The 17659-nt window shown below is 42.9% G+C and overlaps 1 protein-coding gene across 3 annotated transcripts in view; it reads right to left on the bottom strand.

The window, feature by feature from the left end:
* Positions 1-17659, bottom strand: part of CSGALNACT1 (chondroitin sulfate N-acetylgalactosaminyltransferase 1) — a 344475-nt gene that overhangs the window by 14810 nt on the left and 312006 nt on the right. The gene's annotated exons all lie outside the window — the stretch shown is intronic.

Here is a 17659-nt window from a genome sequence, read left to right as displayed (position 1 = left end):
CCAGGAATTCATGTTGTACCTAGAGGGACAGGCGTTGTCTTCGGCCAGACAGAACTAGAGAATGACTCTGAGTCCTATTTCAGCTCCTAACCCTGCCTGTGCAGCGGGGTCCTAGCCTTTGGCAAATCCCCCTTCCCACTCACGCCACCCATCTTTTCGTAATGGTTCCTCTCCTCCCACAGCCTGGGCTCTCCCCTCACCCACTCCCCATTCCTAAGGCCTCTCTAATCTTGATGTATTCAAAACAAGTATAAAAACCCATTTCCGGGCGCCTGAGTGGCTCAGATGGTCAAGCGTCTGCCTTCGGCTCAGGTCATGATCCTGGAGTCCCTGGATCGAGTCCCGCATCGGGCTCCCTGCTCGGCGGGGAGTCTGCTTCTCCCTCTGGCCCTCCCTCCTCTCATGTGCTCTCTCACTCTCTCTCGTTCTCTCTCTCAAATAAATAAAAAATAAAAATAAAAAAATAAAATAAAAAAAAATAAAAACCCATTTCCATTTCAAAGTCTATATCCCGAGTAAGTCTCTTGGGTGAAGGTCAACACAAAAACAGAGTCTGAAACTTTTCAAATGCGAGGTTGTGCCTGTACCTGGTCATTTAACCAGCCGAGCAGAACTAGTTCTGCTCCCGCTTCCTTGACAGAACATCTTCTTTCAAACCTGTGCCTAAGCTGGGTTTTTCATCCTGGGAATCTGTGGGCCCAACCTTGTCTGAGTCCAGTGCCAGACAAGACTTTCAGATTTCGATCAAGGCAGGAGGCCTGGTGACTAGAAGAACCCTGATGTCTGCGGCAGCAAACCTGGATCCGGGGCCTAGAGCCACGCCTGCCCCCACTAGGTGCTCAATAGACGTGTGTGGAAAAGCGTGTCAGTAGACGAATGGCTTTCATCCCAGCACTGTCCCTCATCTATTTAGGGAAACTCATTTTGCTTATCTTGTCTCTGGTTCCTCATTGCAAATCTGGTGGAGCCCAATGGCCCTTGCCATTCTCAAATTCTGTTTTTCTGGGATGCTGCATCCAGTTCAGCATGGTTCTGCATGTGGTGGGATCCTCCTGCTCTTGCATTCTCTGGGGAGGTAGCCGCAGGTCGTATTTTCTGTGAGGAGCACTGAAGTCATGTTCCAGAGCCTCCTCAGCACTTGGCCTGGCCCCTGGTGAGGACAGGGCTACCTCCCTCATGCACAGATGTGTGTGCAGGTGGAGAGCGGCCCCCGCAGTCATGTTCACATCTCCTGGAGGCTTCCACAGCCCCGCCCCGACAGGTCAAGCTCACCACACTTCTGCCTGACCTGTTTGGGCAGTTTTCAGGAAGGTTTCACCCTTGAGAGGCACCTGGATTTTTCCCTCTTCATCTAAGGGAGCCTCCTGCCAGGTCTCACAGGACTTACCCACACCCTGGGGTTCATCTTTCTCTAACAGCCAGTACTGGGTCTCTTTCTTAATTTGTCTCAAGGCCCATACTCTTGGGACCCCCCCAGAATGCAGAGATATAGGTTAGCTAGTTGGCAGAGCAGGAAGGCCTTCCTTCTTTAGGCTGTATCTGACTCATAATTCAGGTGCCTCCTCCAAGAGGTTTTCCAGGATCTACCACTGGAGATCTACCAACAAACAGCAAGCAACTTTCACCAAAGGAAGAGGAATGCAGTTCCTGGATATGCTGTGTTAAAGGAACTGTCCAGTTTTCCTCCTGGAACAGCCTACATATGGATCTTTGTGTATATATATCAAATGTTTACAAAAGTTAAGCCATGTTGAGTACTTAAGAACACAAAGCAGCCCTAGAAACTGAGGAAACAAGCATTAAAGATATGACAAGACTGTAGGTGGTTGACCACTGAGACAGTTGAGTACTATAAACTTAGAGGGGAGAGTGGTAATGTGATGTGTACCCTTACCCAATATGTAAGTTAATCTAGTTTGTTCTGTCCCTAAATTCCCCAAACCCTGGCTTGAACTGCTCTGCTGCAGCAAAGGGCAGGGGGAGAGAGGAAGATGGGGGTCTGGGCTTGTCTGTCACCAGAACCACCAGGAAAAGGGGTGAGGAGAACACTGTGCCTAGTGTTTGAGATGATCTTAATTTGGAAGAACTTTTTAAACAAGTCTTAAAACATCCATTTCTAGGCTTCAATGTGTTGCCTCTAGAGGAAGAGAATTCAGGAAAGTGGATGCCGAGGGACCCTGCATTTGGCCCTGATGTAAAAGGCAATCCGCTTCCTTTCTCTTCGGTTACGCCCTCTACAAGGATGAGATGGTTCACGTTCTACCCGTGGCGCTCCCCAGTCTGAAATGGCCAAGCCGCTCTCAGCGCGCCCACAGGCCGTGAGAAAGCTGCAGGCTGTAGCACTCAGCTCTGTCCCGTCTGCACAGCAGCCCCACTGCCCGACGGGGGCCCACACGCACGTGGTACCAGTAGCCTCTGCTTCCCCATCTCCCCAACCCCTGCAGAGAACCCCGCCGTGCCCAGCTCATCCACCATGACCAATGCTGGCCAGCGGGAGACACACGTGCTTCCTGCCGACCTCCCAGCATACACATGTGATGGCTGATGCAGGGAGCTGGACGTGAGGGCGCACAGAGGCAGGGTGGGGACAGGGCAGTGGCTGGCCTGGGAGGCACCATTAGCCAGTCATGGGTGTTGGAGAAGGCCCAGGGCTAACTTTGCCATCCATCTGTGGTTCCCGGCGTGGCTGCCAGGTCACTGTGCTCAGCTGTGAGTCTATCCACAGAAGGATAATAGTACTGTGTTCTCTCCCGATCACTCAACCCAAGCACTTTTTATAACTGACCGGTATCTGGAGGAGCCCCATGCTCTCCTCTCTGCTGTCAGGAAGGGCCTCAGATAACTAACAAGTATTTTCTACTAAGAAAGGGGGCTGAGCTGGAAACACCAGAAAAAGAATTGGAACAACTTTACTTTCTCTCTTTTCCAGAACTGAGAGATTAATACACTGTCAAACATCTGGGCCCGACAGTGGATACCTTCCTCTCATCTCAAACTCATCAGCATCAGCTCTGGAGCATAGCCCACAACAGGATGATGAGAAACTGGCTTCTGCAGGATCGCCTGGCCCCTCCCTCAACACGTCCCCTGTCTTCACTCAGAAATGCCGCTCACTGCTTGGGCAGGGGACTCACTCACTAGGTCGGAGCAGCACTGCTCCACCATGTATAAAACAGAGGATGAAGGGGCAGTGAGGCCATGCAAAAGCAAGGACACATTGCAACTCAAAACTCTGATTCGCCCCAAGGGGGTCTGGTGGTGGGTTTGGGAATGCACCCAACACAGCCATGAGGCTGTAACCCAAAAATGCAGGCCACACAGGTGCACAGGCAAAGACCCTGTTTTGTCCTCTGCGCATGGCCCCCCACCCCACAGTGACCATCCAGAAGATGATCATGGCTGGTGTGCCATGTGCCTCCTACCTCTGCACCAGGGCCCCTCCCGGAATGTACTTTCTCCATCCAACCCAGGCTTCACAGCCCTAGTCAAGTGCCACCACCTCTTAGGTCTTGCTACAAACTGAAGTGGCCTCTTTGGGCTCCCAAGCACTTTGCCCAGTCCTCCCTCTGTCCTCCCGTGCCCGGTGCATTCTTGTGCCTTTGCCTGTACAGACTTGTACTGGATGACCTAGCAAGCTGTAAATCCTGGGTGGGCATGGATTGGCCCCCTTTTCTTAATCTGCAGAGATGATCTGGCACTTTGCAGTGGACGGCACACACAGGGATACAGTGGATGATCGATCAATAAGCATCGGATGAATCGAGGGGTAGATCCACAGGAAAAGCTGAGGTGTATCTCAGACCTTCACTGTTGGGGGACACTGCCCAGGACTCCTCCTTCTTCCCTCAGGTGGGTACTGGGGAACCCCCCATATGTCATCAGCAAGAGTCTCCAACCAACAGACTCCTAAGGACAGACATAAACCCATGCTTTTAGAAAGATGACAAATATGAAATAACAGAAAAAATGAGAGCTGAGAAAAGGGAGATACAATTTGGTTTGAAATACTTAATTTATCCATACAAAGAAATGTAACATTTAGTGGCACGCCTAAAGTAATGGCCTGGTAAGGAAAATAGGCCTTTTTCATGGCAGAATGAGGGCCCTACTTTCGATACTATGCAATTTCCTACTATGACTCCAGAATATGTAGTTCCAAAAGGCCCCATGATTGCTCACTATTCTTCTTCTTTTCTTCTTGAATTGTATTATTGATTGATGAAACTCTCAAGTTTCTCATTCAATTCCCTCTTATATATAATAAGGCTGGTGCACAGGGACTCCTCCAAGTTATAAACAATTATTGTGCTAGACATTATAATGACCTCAGAAAGCTACTGTTTCTACTGGAGATTTAATTTCTCTAATTGACTTGCATTTCCCAGAATTGCCGGATTGAAAATGATAAAAGATCTTGTTGTCTACTGTGATTTATTCTCATACAGACTTCTTTCCACCATTACAAGGAAATTCCCTTAATGTGGCACTTCCCACAATAACCTTTCATTTAAAAAAATACTTTAAAAATTTACATAAAAACCCACATTATAATTTAAAATTTTAAATCTAACAGCTCTAAATATTGAAATTGCTTATGAGTTCTACTTACTGAAAACACTTGAATATGGTCAAGAATTTAAAATTAAACATATTCTCGGGCGCCTGGGTGGCTCAGTTGGTTAAGCGACTGCCTTCGGCTCAGGTCATGATCCTGGAGTCCCGGGATCGAGTCCCGCATCGGGCTCCCTGCTGAGCAGGGAGTCTGCTTCTCCCTCTCCCGCTCCCCCTCTTGTGCTCTTTCTCTCTCTCACTCTCTCTCTCAAATAAATAAATAAAATCTTTAATAAATAAATAAATAAATAAATAAATAAATAAATAAAATAATAATAAAATAAAATTAAACATATTCTCAAGCAGCTTTTCATAGTAGGTACCTTAAATAATTTAGAATTTTCTAGATTCTGAGCTTATACAAGCCAGCTTATACAACTCTGTCTCGGCAAGTTTCTTTTGAAACAATAAACAAAATGGACAAAACTTTAGCTAGACTACCTAAGAGAGATTTAAGAGATGTTACTCAAATTAATAAAATCCTAAACAAAAGAGGAGACATTACAACTAATACCACAGAAATACAAAATCTCATGAGATTACTGTGAACAATTATATGCCAACAAATTAGATAACTTAGAAGAAATGGATAAATTCCTAGAAACATACAACTTCCCAAGACCGAATCATAAAGTAATAGAAAATCTGAACAGACCAATAATGAGCAAGGACATTGAATCCATAATCAAACATCTCCCACAAATAAAAAGCCTCAGGACCAGATGGCTTCATGAGTGAATTCTACCAAACATCTAAAGATGAATTAATACCAATCCTTCTCAAACTCTTCCAAACTATTGAAGAGGAAGGAATAGTTCTAAACTCATTTTACAAGACCAGCATTACTCTGATACTGAAGCCACATAAGGACATTACAAGAAAAGAAAATTACAGGCCAATCTCCTTGATGAACACAGATGCGAAAATCCTCAACAAAATATTGGCAAACCAAATTCAATACATTAAAAGGAGCATACACCATGAGCAAGTGGGATTCATCCCTGGGATGCAAGGATGGTTCAACACCTGCAAATTAATAAACATGATACACCACATTAACAAAATGAAGGATGAAAACCATATGATCATTTCAAAAGATACAGAAAAAACATTTGACAAAATTCAACATCCTTTCATGATAAAGACCCTTAACAAATCAGGTATAGAAGGAATGTACTTCAACATAATTGAGGCCATATATGACAAAATCAGAAAGAAAGAAGTAAAATTATCTCTGTCTGTGGATGGCATGATCTTATATATAGAAAACCCTAAAGACTTCACCAAAAATCTGTTAGAACTAATAAATTAATTCAGTAAAAGTTTCAGAATACAAAATAACATATAAAATCAGTTGTGTTTCTATATACAATGAAAGAGAAATTAAGAAAGTAATCCCATTTACAGTAGCATCAAAAACAATAAAATAAAAAGTAGTGAATTACTGTTCATGCTACAGTGTGGATGAACCTTGAAATCATCACTGTAAGTTAAGAAGCCAGACACAAAAGGTCACATATTATATGATTCCACTTATCTGAAATATCCAGAATAAAATAAATCCCCATTTTTTTCAAACGTTTTTTCTGTGTGTATAGAGATGGTCATGCAGTTTTGTGTATTACATTGATTGATTCTTGTATGTTGTCAACCCTGCACTCCTAGGATAAGTTTCACTTAGTCATGGTGTAAAATCCTTTTTATATGTTGCTGGATACAGTTTGCTAGTATTTTGTTGAGGATCTCTGCATCTGTATTTATAAGGGATATTGGTCTGTAGTTTTCTTTTCTTAGTCTTTACCTGGTTAAGGTATCAGGATAATACTGCCCTCACAGAATGAGTTGGGAAGTATTCTCTCCTCTTCTAAATTTTGAAAGTTTGTGAAGCATTGGTATTAATTTGTCTTTAATGACTGGTAGAAATCAGCAGGGAAGCCATTTGAGCCTGGCCTTTTCTTTAGGGGAAGTTTTCTGATTACTATTTCAATCCATTTACTTGTTATAGGTCTAGTCAGATTTTCTAGTTCTTTTTGAAGAAATACTTAATTTCGACAGCGTACAAAATTTGGTCCTCCATTCCCTCTCCCCTCCTTTGTGTTGTTATCATATTAAAATGATATCTTCAGGGTGCCTGGGTGGCTCAGTTGTTAAGCGACTGCCTTCAGCTCAGGTCATGATCCCAGGGTCCTGGGATTGAGCCCCACATCGGGCTCCCTGCTCTGCAGGGAGCCTGCTTCTCCCTCTCCCCCTCCCCCTGCTGGTGTTCCCTCTCTCGCTGTGTCTCTCTCCGTCAAATAAATAAATAAAATCTTTAAAAAAAATAAAAAAAAATTTAAAAAAATTAAATGATATCTTTATGCACTGTGTCTACCAATACAGATTTATGAACCTTGTTTTATGCAGTTATTTTTTCAGATAAGAGAAAAAGAGAGTTACAAAAAAATACATTTATACTGTATTTTATATTTCCCTATAAATAGGGAAATGGTTACTTTTACTTCAGCTGTTGGTTTCTTCACAAGAATTTGAGTTTGTCTAGTGTCCTTTCATTTCAGCCTTATGGACTTCTTTTCATAATTCTTGTGGGGCAGGCCTATGCTAGTTATGACATCTCTCAGTTCTTGTTTATCTGGGGATGTCTTAATTTCCCCTTCATTTCTGATGGATGGTTTTGCTGAATATAGAATTCTTGGTTTAGTGTTCTTCTTCCAGCACTTTGAATAAGCCATCCCACTTTCTGGCCTCCATTGTTTCTGATGAGAAATCAGCTACCGATCTTATTAAGAATCCCTTGGACCCAGTGAGTGCTTTGCTCTTACCACTCACAAGATTCTTTCTCTCTTTGTCTTTGTCTTTCAACTATTTGATTATCATATGTTTACTGTGGATTTCTTTGAATTTTCCTGTTTGGAGTTTGTTGAGCTTTTTAGATGTGTAGATTCAGGTTTTTCATCAAATTTGGGAAGTTTGGGGCCATTATTTCTTCAAATAATTTTTTCTGCCCCTTTCTCTCCTCTCTTCTAGAACTCCCACTATGTCTACATTGGCATGCTTGATGGTATCCTACAAGTCTCTGAGGTTTGTTCATTTTCTTCATTTTTCTTTATTTTTGTTTCTTACACCTCATCACATCAAATTGACCTACCTTAAAGTTCACAGACTTTTTCCTCTGCCTGTTCAAACCAGATGTTCAGCACACCCTAGTGAATTTTTCATTTTAGTTACTGTACTTTTCAACCCCAGAATTTCTGTTTGGTTCTTTTCTTATAACTTCTGTTTCTATTTGGTAAGACATGGTTCTATTTGGCAAGACTTGGTTCTCATACTTTTCATTAGTTCTTTAAACATGGTTTCTTTTAGGGGCACCTGGGTGGCTCAGTAATTGGGCATCTGCCTTCGGCTCAGGTCATGATCCCAGGATCCTGGGATCGAGCCCCGCATCGGGCTCCCTGCTCGGCAGGAAGCCTGCTTCTCCCTCTCCCACTCCCCCTGCTTGTGTTCCCTCTCTTGCTGTGTCTCTGTCAAATAAATAAATAAAATCTTTTTAAAAAACCCAAACAAAAAAACCCATGGTTTCTTTTAATCTTCAAACACATTTAATACAGCTGATTTAAAGTCTTTGTCTAGTAAGTCCAATACCTGGGCTTCCTCAGGGACAATATTTTTTAAAGATTTTATTTACTTATTTGAGAGTGAGCTAGAGAGAGAGAGAGCACGAGTGGGAGGGAGGAGCAGAGAGAGAGGGAGAAGCAGACTCCCCGCTGAGCAGGAAGCTCAATGCAGGGCTCAATCCTGTGACTCAGGATCATGACTTAACCAATTCAGCCGCCCAGGCGCCCCTGTCCGGGACAATTTCTAATGATTGATTTTTTTTTTCCTGTGCATGAGCCATACTTTCTGTTTCTTTGCATATCTCATAACTTTTTGTTTAAAACTTAACATTTTAAATAATATAATGTGGCAATCCTGGAAATGAGAATCAACCTCACCCCCCACCCCCAGGGTTTATTATTGGTACTCTTTGTTGTTGTTGTTTGTTTAGTGACTTTCTTGAACTAATTCTGTAAAATCTATATTCTGTGTTGCATATGACAACTTAGTGGTAAGCTAACAATTAGACAGAGATTTAAGTGTCTAGAACCAATAAGTCTCCAAATCTTTCCCAAGGGGTTTTGTGTACATGTTGGGGCCTGCCATCAACACTCAACCAGGCAGTTGACTGCTTACCTTAGCCTTTACTTGCTTCCTGCACAAAGCCTCAAGGTCAGCCAGAGGTGAAAAGTTAGGGCCTACTCACGTCTTTCCTAAGTAATGAGCATAGCCCTAGATGTGAGCATGGTCTTCTAGATCTCCAGGAATGTATTTGAACTTTTCAAAAACCCAGTGGAGATCTCACTCCTCAGCCTCACCTTTTAAGCTAGTTTGTTGTTTGCCCCAACTCTTATCTACCACCTCAGGCGGCCACAAAGTTACAGACTTCCTATAATTGTTTTTTGGAGGAAAGGCTTTTTCCACTGGGAGAGCTCTGAGTCAGTTAAATAAAGACAACCTTCTGAGCGGAGTCTTCCAGAAAACCCCAGACAGATCAAATCATGACATTTTTCTGGGAATACTTTAAAGGAGCTCCTGGCCCACGGTGGCCCCTGGTGGCTGCCAGGTTGTGGTTCTTGCTGTGCTTGTGGGCTACTGGATTTCAAGGCTACTGAAGAGCTAAGGAGAAGGTGGGAATAAGCCAGGTTAAAGCTGCACAAAAATTCAGTCATTTTTCTTGGGTAAAGATTTTCCAGGTTATTGCCAGCTTTATTTCCAGAGTTCTTAAAAAGTTGATTCTGACCATTTTTAGCCATTTTCTCATTGCTTTATTAAGAGTATTTGCAGAGGTCTTTATTTTACCATTTTTGCTGACATTACCTTTCTTTAACTGTTGAATTATATTCCATTATATAAATAATATCATTTAATTTTTTTCATCATATATTTTCCCAATATCTTTTTTTTTTTTTTTAATGAGAGACAGAGAGCATGAGAGGGAGGAGGGTCAGAGGGAGAAGCAGACTCCCTGCTCAGTAGGGAGCCTGATGTGGGACTCGATCCCGGGACTCCAGGATCATGATCTGAGCTGAAGGCAGTCGCTTAACCAACTGAGCCACCCAGGCGCCCCCCAATATCTTTATCTGGAAATATTTCAAACCTTCAGAAATGTAAGAATAGTATAAGTTTCCACATATCTTTCACTTAGATTTACCAAGTGTTAACGTTCTGCCTGCCTGCCTGCTTGCTTGCTTGGAACTCTTTGAGAGTTAGTTGCACACATCATGTCAGCTTTACCCTTAAAGAGAAGTATCTCCCAAGAACCAGGGCACTCTCCTATGTAACATTATAATAATATAATAATCACACTCTGGAAATTGAACATTATTACAATACTATAATCTATATGTTATGTTCAAATTCCCCAAAGAACAATTTAGAATACTGAATACAGGCACATCTCCACAAAGAGTGGAATCTCCATCAAGCAGAATCATATTTAGCCCCTCCTGCAAATGCCAGGTGGGATGGCCACAGGCCTGAGATACTGCCTTAATCTGTGAGGTGCCTCCCAGGGTCCAAGATTTCTTACCTTCTTGGGAGGGATTTGCTGTGTTGCTTTTTTGATTTTAGCGAAGAGATAGTATCTAAAAATTGCTTAAGAAAAAAAGTAAAACAAAGCAACAATTTTGTTCTAATTTAATAAATAAATTGAAATAAAACAAACCAGAATAAAACCTTCCTCCCCAATTTTCTTCTGGGATGTCCTGATAAAATCTTCCTGAGGGTACATGTCAAGCAAATCCTTTCAGGGGCACCTGGGTGGCTCAGTTGGTTAAGCATCTGCCTTTGGCTCAGGTCATGATCCCAGGGTCCTGGGGTTGAGCCCCGTGGTGAGTCTGCTTCTCTCTTTCCCTCTGCCCCTCCCCCTGCTTGTGCTCTCTCTCTCTCTCAAATAAATAAATAAAATCTTAAAAAAAAAAATCCTTTCAAAGAGGCATGAAATGATGACACAAAAACCAACAAAGGCAGGTCCCCAATAAGACATACAGAAAAACCCCTCTCTTAGGTCACATACTTGCAATGACAGGGTAATATCTCATCTCTAGTACTTTGATCTCGGAGGTAATACCTCTGAAAGATGCCTTTTTGTCCTTATGATTGGACAAAGATGAAGTTGCAATATAGTAAATGTTAACTCATGCCAATCTGCCTACCTGTTACAATTTTTTTTAATTTCCTAATACATAGCTCCAGGCAAATGTCTACTTAGGTCAGCATTTCTCACTGTGGGCTATGGACCACCCACATCACCATCACATGCGGGACTCATTCTAAGTGTCGGTTACCAGGCTTCTACATCTCAGGCCTACTGACTCAGAATTTCTGGACCTGAATCCCAGGAATCTGCATTTTAAAAAGCACCCCAGGGGGTGCCTGGGTGGCTCAGTCGGTTAAGCATCTGCCTTCGGCTCAGGTCATGATCCCAGGGTCCTGGGATCAAGTCCCACATCGGGCTCCCTGCTCAGCGGGGAGTCTGCTTCTCTCCCTCCTTCCCGCTTGTGCTCTCTCTCGCTCTCTCTGTCTCTCTCAAATAAAAAAATATATTTTTTAAAAAAAGCACCCCAGGTTATTCCCAAGCACATTTATATTTGAGAATCACCAAGTGAGGCTTTAATCTGAGATTAACTGCAGCTTAGTATGGAAAACTATGGAATAAGAATCAGATACCAAGAACTGATTTGTACTTTTATCCATGGCAGTGGTTTCTAAATATTTTGACTGCCACCCATACAAAGGAATATATTATACATCATGACATAGTAGACACAAACATACACTCAAGTTTTACAAAACAGTATTTACCCTTACTACTTGTGATGCACTCTGGTATCTTCTAGCCTATTCTATTTCAATGTTTTTAAAAACACTGGACATAACCCACTAAAGCTATTACACAACCCTCTAATGAATCACAAATTGTAGTTTCCAAAACACTAATCTACAGCCATCAACTGAAATGTAAAGCTCAACTGAGTAAACGTAAATCTAGAGACAGAGAGAGGAAAACACTGCACATGAGCCAAACTAGATTTTAAAAAGCTATTCTTAACATATATACATTTAGCTGCATTTCGAACAGATTAATCACAATGCTGGTACCCTAATGAAATAAATATCACTTAGGCTGATTTCAAATCTTACTACTTTCAACTGACAATTATGTGTTTCAGAAGGGAGTACACTGAAGAGGAAATGTGCCATGTTAAGACCTGGAGTATCTCAAGGTCACAGCTGAGGTTCAGATCTTGGCTTGCCCCTGTGCTAGGGACAGGAGCCTGAGCAACAAAGTCTCCAAGCCTCAGTTCCTTCATCTATGAATGGGGCTAATAATAGCATCTATCTCATAAGGTTGCTGTGAATAATAAATAATTCATGTAAATAAGAATAGTTATTATTATTATTCAAAGATAAGATGCATTTGAACAAAAGTTTTACCACCTTAAAAGAATGATAAAAATGACATTTAAATAGGGCTTATTATATAAGTGTTCATAGGGATTACTAGGAGCATAAATATACTGTGTATGTGGAATTATCCTCCTCTTTTTTTTAAGATTTTATTTATTTGAGAGAGAGAGAGACAGACAGCATGAGTGGGAAGGCCAGAGTGGACGGAGAAAGAGAATCTTAAGCAGACTCCACGCTGAGCGTGGAGCCCAGTGTGGGGCTCAATCCCAGGACCCTGAGATCATGACCTGAGCCAAAACCAAGAGTTGGATGCTTAACTGACTGCACCACCCAGGTGCCCTTCTCTTCAGGAACAAACACTGGACGTTTTCTGAGTAAGACCCTAAATTGGAGATATAAAGAGCCACGTGATATGGTACTACCTGCTTACTAAGCAGCTTATAAATCGGCTTATAAATCCCGAAATCGGCAGTGCTGATCATATAGTCAAATCATACGCTGAGTGCCAAGCAGAAGGGATGCCAGCAGGGAGTACAGTCTGAGTTCAGAGAGAGGACTGGAGGTTAGGTGGGGGTGTGGGGACGAAAGGGTGGCGGTCTGAGTACGTAGAAAGGAGGAGGACAAGAGATCACCAAGTAGAAGATGATAATGGGAGGGAGGACGAAGGGGCAAACCACGCCCCCCAGTGTGGTCAGGGACAGGAAATCATCGAGGCAAGAGCCTAGGGCAGTAGGTGATTAGGAAGACTGATCTGGAAGGTGGAGCGGCAGTGCTGCTGTGTTCAGTCAGCCCAGGCTTGGCTGCAGAGGGTGGGGCATTCCTACAGGAGGTGGTCTGATCAGAGCAACACCAGGGAGGGTGGAGGACACCCCCAAGGCATCAGAGACCTTAGCGCTGCAGATATCCCCAGTTAGCAGAATGAGAGCGTTGACACAGAAAACTGGGGTTCCAATTCATTTCACCAGAGTTTCTGTAGCACTGCGTTAAAGCATCGAACGGCTCAGTCTCTGACACAAAGTTCTTGGTTATGGGTAGATTGATCTCTGGAAATTTTCCAAAATTTTAAGTAAACCATTCTTACCACTGAAATGATTCTACTTTTCTTGTTCAGATTCTATTCATTCTTTGCTCACCAAGCAAACTTCTGCTTGAGAATTCAGCTCGCCAGGTAATTTGATACAGAGAAGAATGCCTTGATAGTAAGAGTCTTTAAGCCTTCCAGTCAGTTAAATGGATATTTCTCATAACAACATTGAAACTGGCCTTCCATTTATCCATCAGACTCATGTCAAGTTGGTCATATGTATCCATCAGCAAATGTCCTTTAAAGTGCTCAGAAGGTGCCAGACCCAATAGGACTAAATTTCTCAGTCCTGACTACACTTCAGAGTCACCTGGATAACTACTCAAAAACACCTCAGAATGGGGCAGCTGGCTGTAATCGAGGCCTCTCATGCCTGAGCCCCTGGGGTGGACTACCACTTTCTCAGACAATGACTCTCAATCCTGGCTGCATGTTAGAATCATCTGGGAAAGTTAAAAAAGAGATCCATGCCCACGAATGGATACTTCCAGAGATGATGAAACCTATCTACTGGGCAGAAGACATGAACTCTAATAATTCCTGGGCCTCATTCCTAAGCAGAGACGAAAAGGATATTGCAATGCATTGGAGTTGAGAGGTTTCTATTTCACTTACATTTAAGATATTCAATTATTCTATTCTCTTTGATCTCCCTTCGACAGGGGCCTAGCTTTTAAGCTGTTACTAGTTTTAAACTCCGAATTCCGTATTGCTTTAGAACAGAGGTCAGCAAACCTTTTCTGTAAAGGACCAGACGGTAGAGAATTCGGGCTTTGCAAGTCATACACTTTCTTTCTTTTTTTTTTTTTTTTAAGATTTTATTTATTTGACAGAGAGAGACACAGCGAGAGAGGGAACACAAGCAGGGGGAGTGGGAGAGAGAGAAGCAGGTGTCCCACGGAGCAGGGAGCCCGATGCGGGGTTCGATCCCAGGACCCTGGGATTACGACCTGAGCCGAAGGCAGACGCTTAATGACTGAGCCACCCAGGCGCCCCAGTCATACAGTTTCTGTCACAACTACACAACTCTGCTGCAGCACAAAAGCAGATATAAATAATATGTAAAGAAATGAGGATGCCAAGGGCGGAGCAAGATGGCGGAGGAGTAGGAGACCTGGATTTCGTCTCCTCTCAGGAATTCAGCTGGATAGGGATCAAACCATTCTGAACACCTACAAACTCAACAGATCGAAGAAAAGAATAGCAACAACTGTCTCATCAGAAAAGCAACCACTTTCTGGAAGGTAGGACGTGCGGAGAAGTGAATCCGAGGTGATATTCGGGAGGACAGACGGCGGGGGAGGGGCCTCCGGCGGCCGCTTCTGGCAAGTGATAGAACCACGGAGCACAAAATCGGAACTTTTAAAAGTCTGCTCCGCCGAGGGACGTCACTCTGGTGGCTAAGCGGGGGGTGGAACCCTCCGGGACAGTGTGGTCTCAGGACCCTTGGGGACACAGAAAGACCGGGGGTGCCTGAGTGTGGCAGAGCTCCCAGGTAATGGAGCAGGGAAGGCGGCTGCAGAGGTGGAGCCCAGGCGTGGGCTCTCAGCTCGGGGTTGCCATAAACCGTGATCCGTGGCACAGTCAGGCCACTACTCCTCCAGCAGGGACCCAACAGGCGGCAGATCTGGGGAGACTCATCTTCCTCCCCCAGGAGGAGCTGCGCGGGAGCGCACCGCAGGGATCTGCTGGGTTTAGAGACTCCACCCAGGGTCGGGTGCCAGAGAGAGAAACGCGCAGTCACAGGCCGGGTGAGCACGGAGTGCGGCCGGAGACCGGGGAGACGGGAGTGACTGACGGCTTTTCTCTGGGGGCTCACTGAGGAGCGGAGCCCCGAGTTCTCGGCTCCTCCGGGGCGGAGATTGGGAGGCCGCCATTTTCACTCTCCGCCTCCAAAGCTGTACGGAAAGCTCGCAGGGAACAAAAGCTCTGGAGAGCAACCAGAGCAAATTACTTAGCCCTGACTGGGCAAGGGCGGGGCAATTCCGCCTCCGGCAAAGACATTTGGAAACCATGGCAACAGGCCCCTCCCCCAGAAGATCAGCGAGAACAGCCAGCCAAGACCAAGTTTACCGATCAATGAGACGGTAGAACTCCAGCGCTAGGGGAATACTGCACATAGAATTCATGGCTTTTTTACCATGATTCTGTAGTCTTTCAAAGTTAATTTTTTTTTAACTGTCTTTTTTCCTTTTTTTTTTTTTTGAATTTTTCTTTTTCCCTTTTTCAACCAACATCTTATCAATCCCTTTTTAAAAAAACATTTTTATTTTTCATTTTTAGAGTCATATTCTATCCCTTCATAGTAGTTACCCGTATTTTTGGCATATATATATAAGTTGTTCTCTCTTTAAAATTTTGAGATAGTTTCTTCTAACAGATCAAAATATACCCTATATCTCTAGTATATGGTTTTTTCTACTCCCCTGCCTGATCACATTCTCTCCCTTTTTTTTCTTTTTTCTTTTCTTAAATCCTCTTTCTTTTTTCAAACAACTTATCAATTCCTTTTATAAAATTTTTTATAATTTCCATCTTTACACTCATATTCCATCCCTTCATCATATCAACCCTTATTTTTGTACATATATAAGTTTTTCTTTCTTTAAAATTTTGGGAGGCACTTTCTTCTAACAGACCAAAATACACCCCAAATCTAGTGTGTGGCACTGATCTATATACCAGCCTGATCATATTTGATCACATTCTGGTTTTTAGTTGTTGTTGTTGTTTTGTTTTGTTTGTTTTTATCTTTATCTTTTTCTTTTTCTTTTTTTTCTTTTTCTTTTTTCTCTCTTTCCGTTTCTTTTCCCACTGCTTCAGGTCTTTTCTGATTTGTTTAGAGTATATTTTCTGGGGATGTTGTTACTCTGCTAGCATTTTGTTCTCTCATTAATCTATTCTCCTCTGCACAAAATGACAAGATGGAAAAAAATCACCTCAATAAAAAGAACAAGAGGTAGTACCGACTGCCAGGGACCTGCTCAATACGGACATTAGTACGATGTCAGATCTAGAGTTCAGAATCATCACTTTAAAGATACTAGCTGGGCTTGAAAAAAATATGGAAGTTATTAGAGAAACCCTTTCTGGAGAAGTAAAAGAACTAAAATCTAACCAAGTAGAAATCAAAAAGGCTATTAATGAGGTGCAATCAAATATGGGGGCGCTAACTGCTAGGATAAATGAGGCAGAAGAGAGAATCAGTGATATAGAAGACCAAATGATGGAAAATAAAGAAGATGAGAAAAAGAGAGATAAACAACTACTGGATCACGAGGGCAGAATTCGAGAGATAAGCGATACCATAAGACAAAACAACATTAGAATAATTGGGATCCTGGGCGCCTGGGTGGCTCAGTTGGTTAAGCGACTGCCTTTGGCTCGGTTCATGATCCTGGAGTCCCGAGATCGAGTCCCACATCCGGCTCCCTGCTCAGCGGGGGGTCTGCTTCCCCCTCTGCCCTCTTCCCTCTCATGCTCTCTGTCTCTCATTCTCTCTCTCTCAAATAAATAAATAAAAAGAATAATAATAAAAAGAATAATTGGGATCCCAGAAGAAGAAGAAAGAGAGAGGGGGGCAGAAGGTATAATGGAGCAAATTATAGCAGAGAACTTCCCTAATTTGGGGAAGGAAACAGGCATCAAAATCCAGGAAGCACAGAGAACCCCTCTCAAAATCAATAAAAATAGGTCAACACCCTGACATCTAATAGTAAAACCTACGAGTCTCATAGACAAAGAGAAAATCCTGAAAGCAGCTCGGGAGAAGAGATATGTAACCTACAATGGTAGAAACATTAGATTGGCAACAGAGACCTGGCAGGCCAGAAAGGACTGGCAGAATATATTCAGAGCACTAAATGAGAAAAATATGCAGCCAAGAATACTATATCCAGCTAGGCTGTCATTGAAAATTGAAGGAGAGATAAAAAGCTTCCAGGACAAACAAAAACTAAAGGAATTTGCAAACACAAAACCAGCCCTACAAGAAATCTTGAAAGGGGTCCTCTAGGCAAAGAGAGACCCTAAAAGCAACATAGACCAGAAAGGAACACAGGCAATATACCGTAACAGTCACCTTACAGGCAATACAATTCCTATCTTTCAATAGTTACCCTGAATGTAAATGGGCTAAATGCCCCAATCAAAAGACACAGGCTATCAGACTGGATTAAAAAACAAGACCCATCGATATGCTGTCTGCAAGAGACTCATTTTAGAACCAAAGACACCCCCAGATTGAAAGTGAGGGGGTGGAAAACCATTTACCATGCTAATGGACACCAAAAGAAAGCTGGGGTGGCAATCCTTATATCAGACAAATTAGATTTTAAACCAAAGACTGTAATAAGAGATTGAGGAAGGACATTATATCCTACTTAAAGGGTCTATCCAACAAGAAGATCTAACAATTGTAAATATCTATGCCCCTAACATAGGAGCAGCCAGTTATATAAG

The sequence above is a fragment of the Neomonachus schauinslandi genome, chromosome 2, assembly GCF_002201575.2.
Source record: "Neomonachus schauinslandi chromosome 2, ASM220157v2, whole genome shotgun sequence".
NCBI classification, from domain to species: Eukaryota; Metazoa; Chordata; class Mammalia; order Carnivora; family Phocidae; genus Neomonachus; species Neomonachus schauinslandi.
Note: the sequence above shows the minus strand (reverse complement) of the source record. Positions and strands in the feature narration are given on the sequence as shown.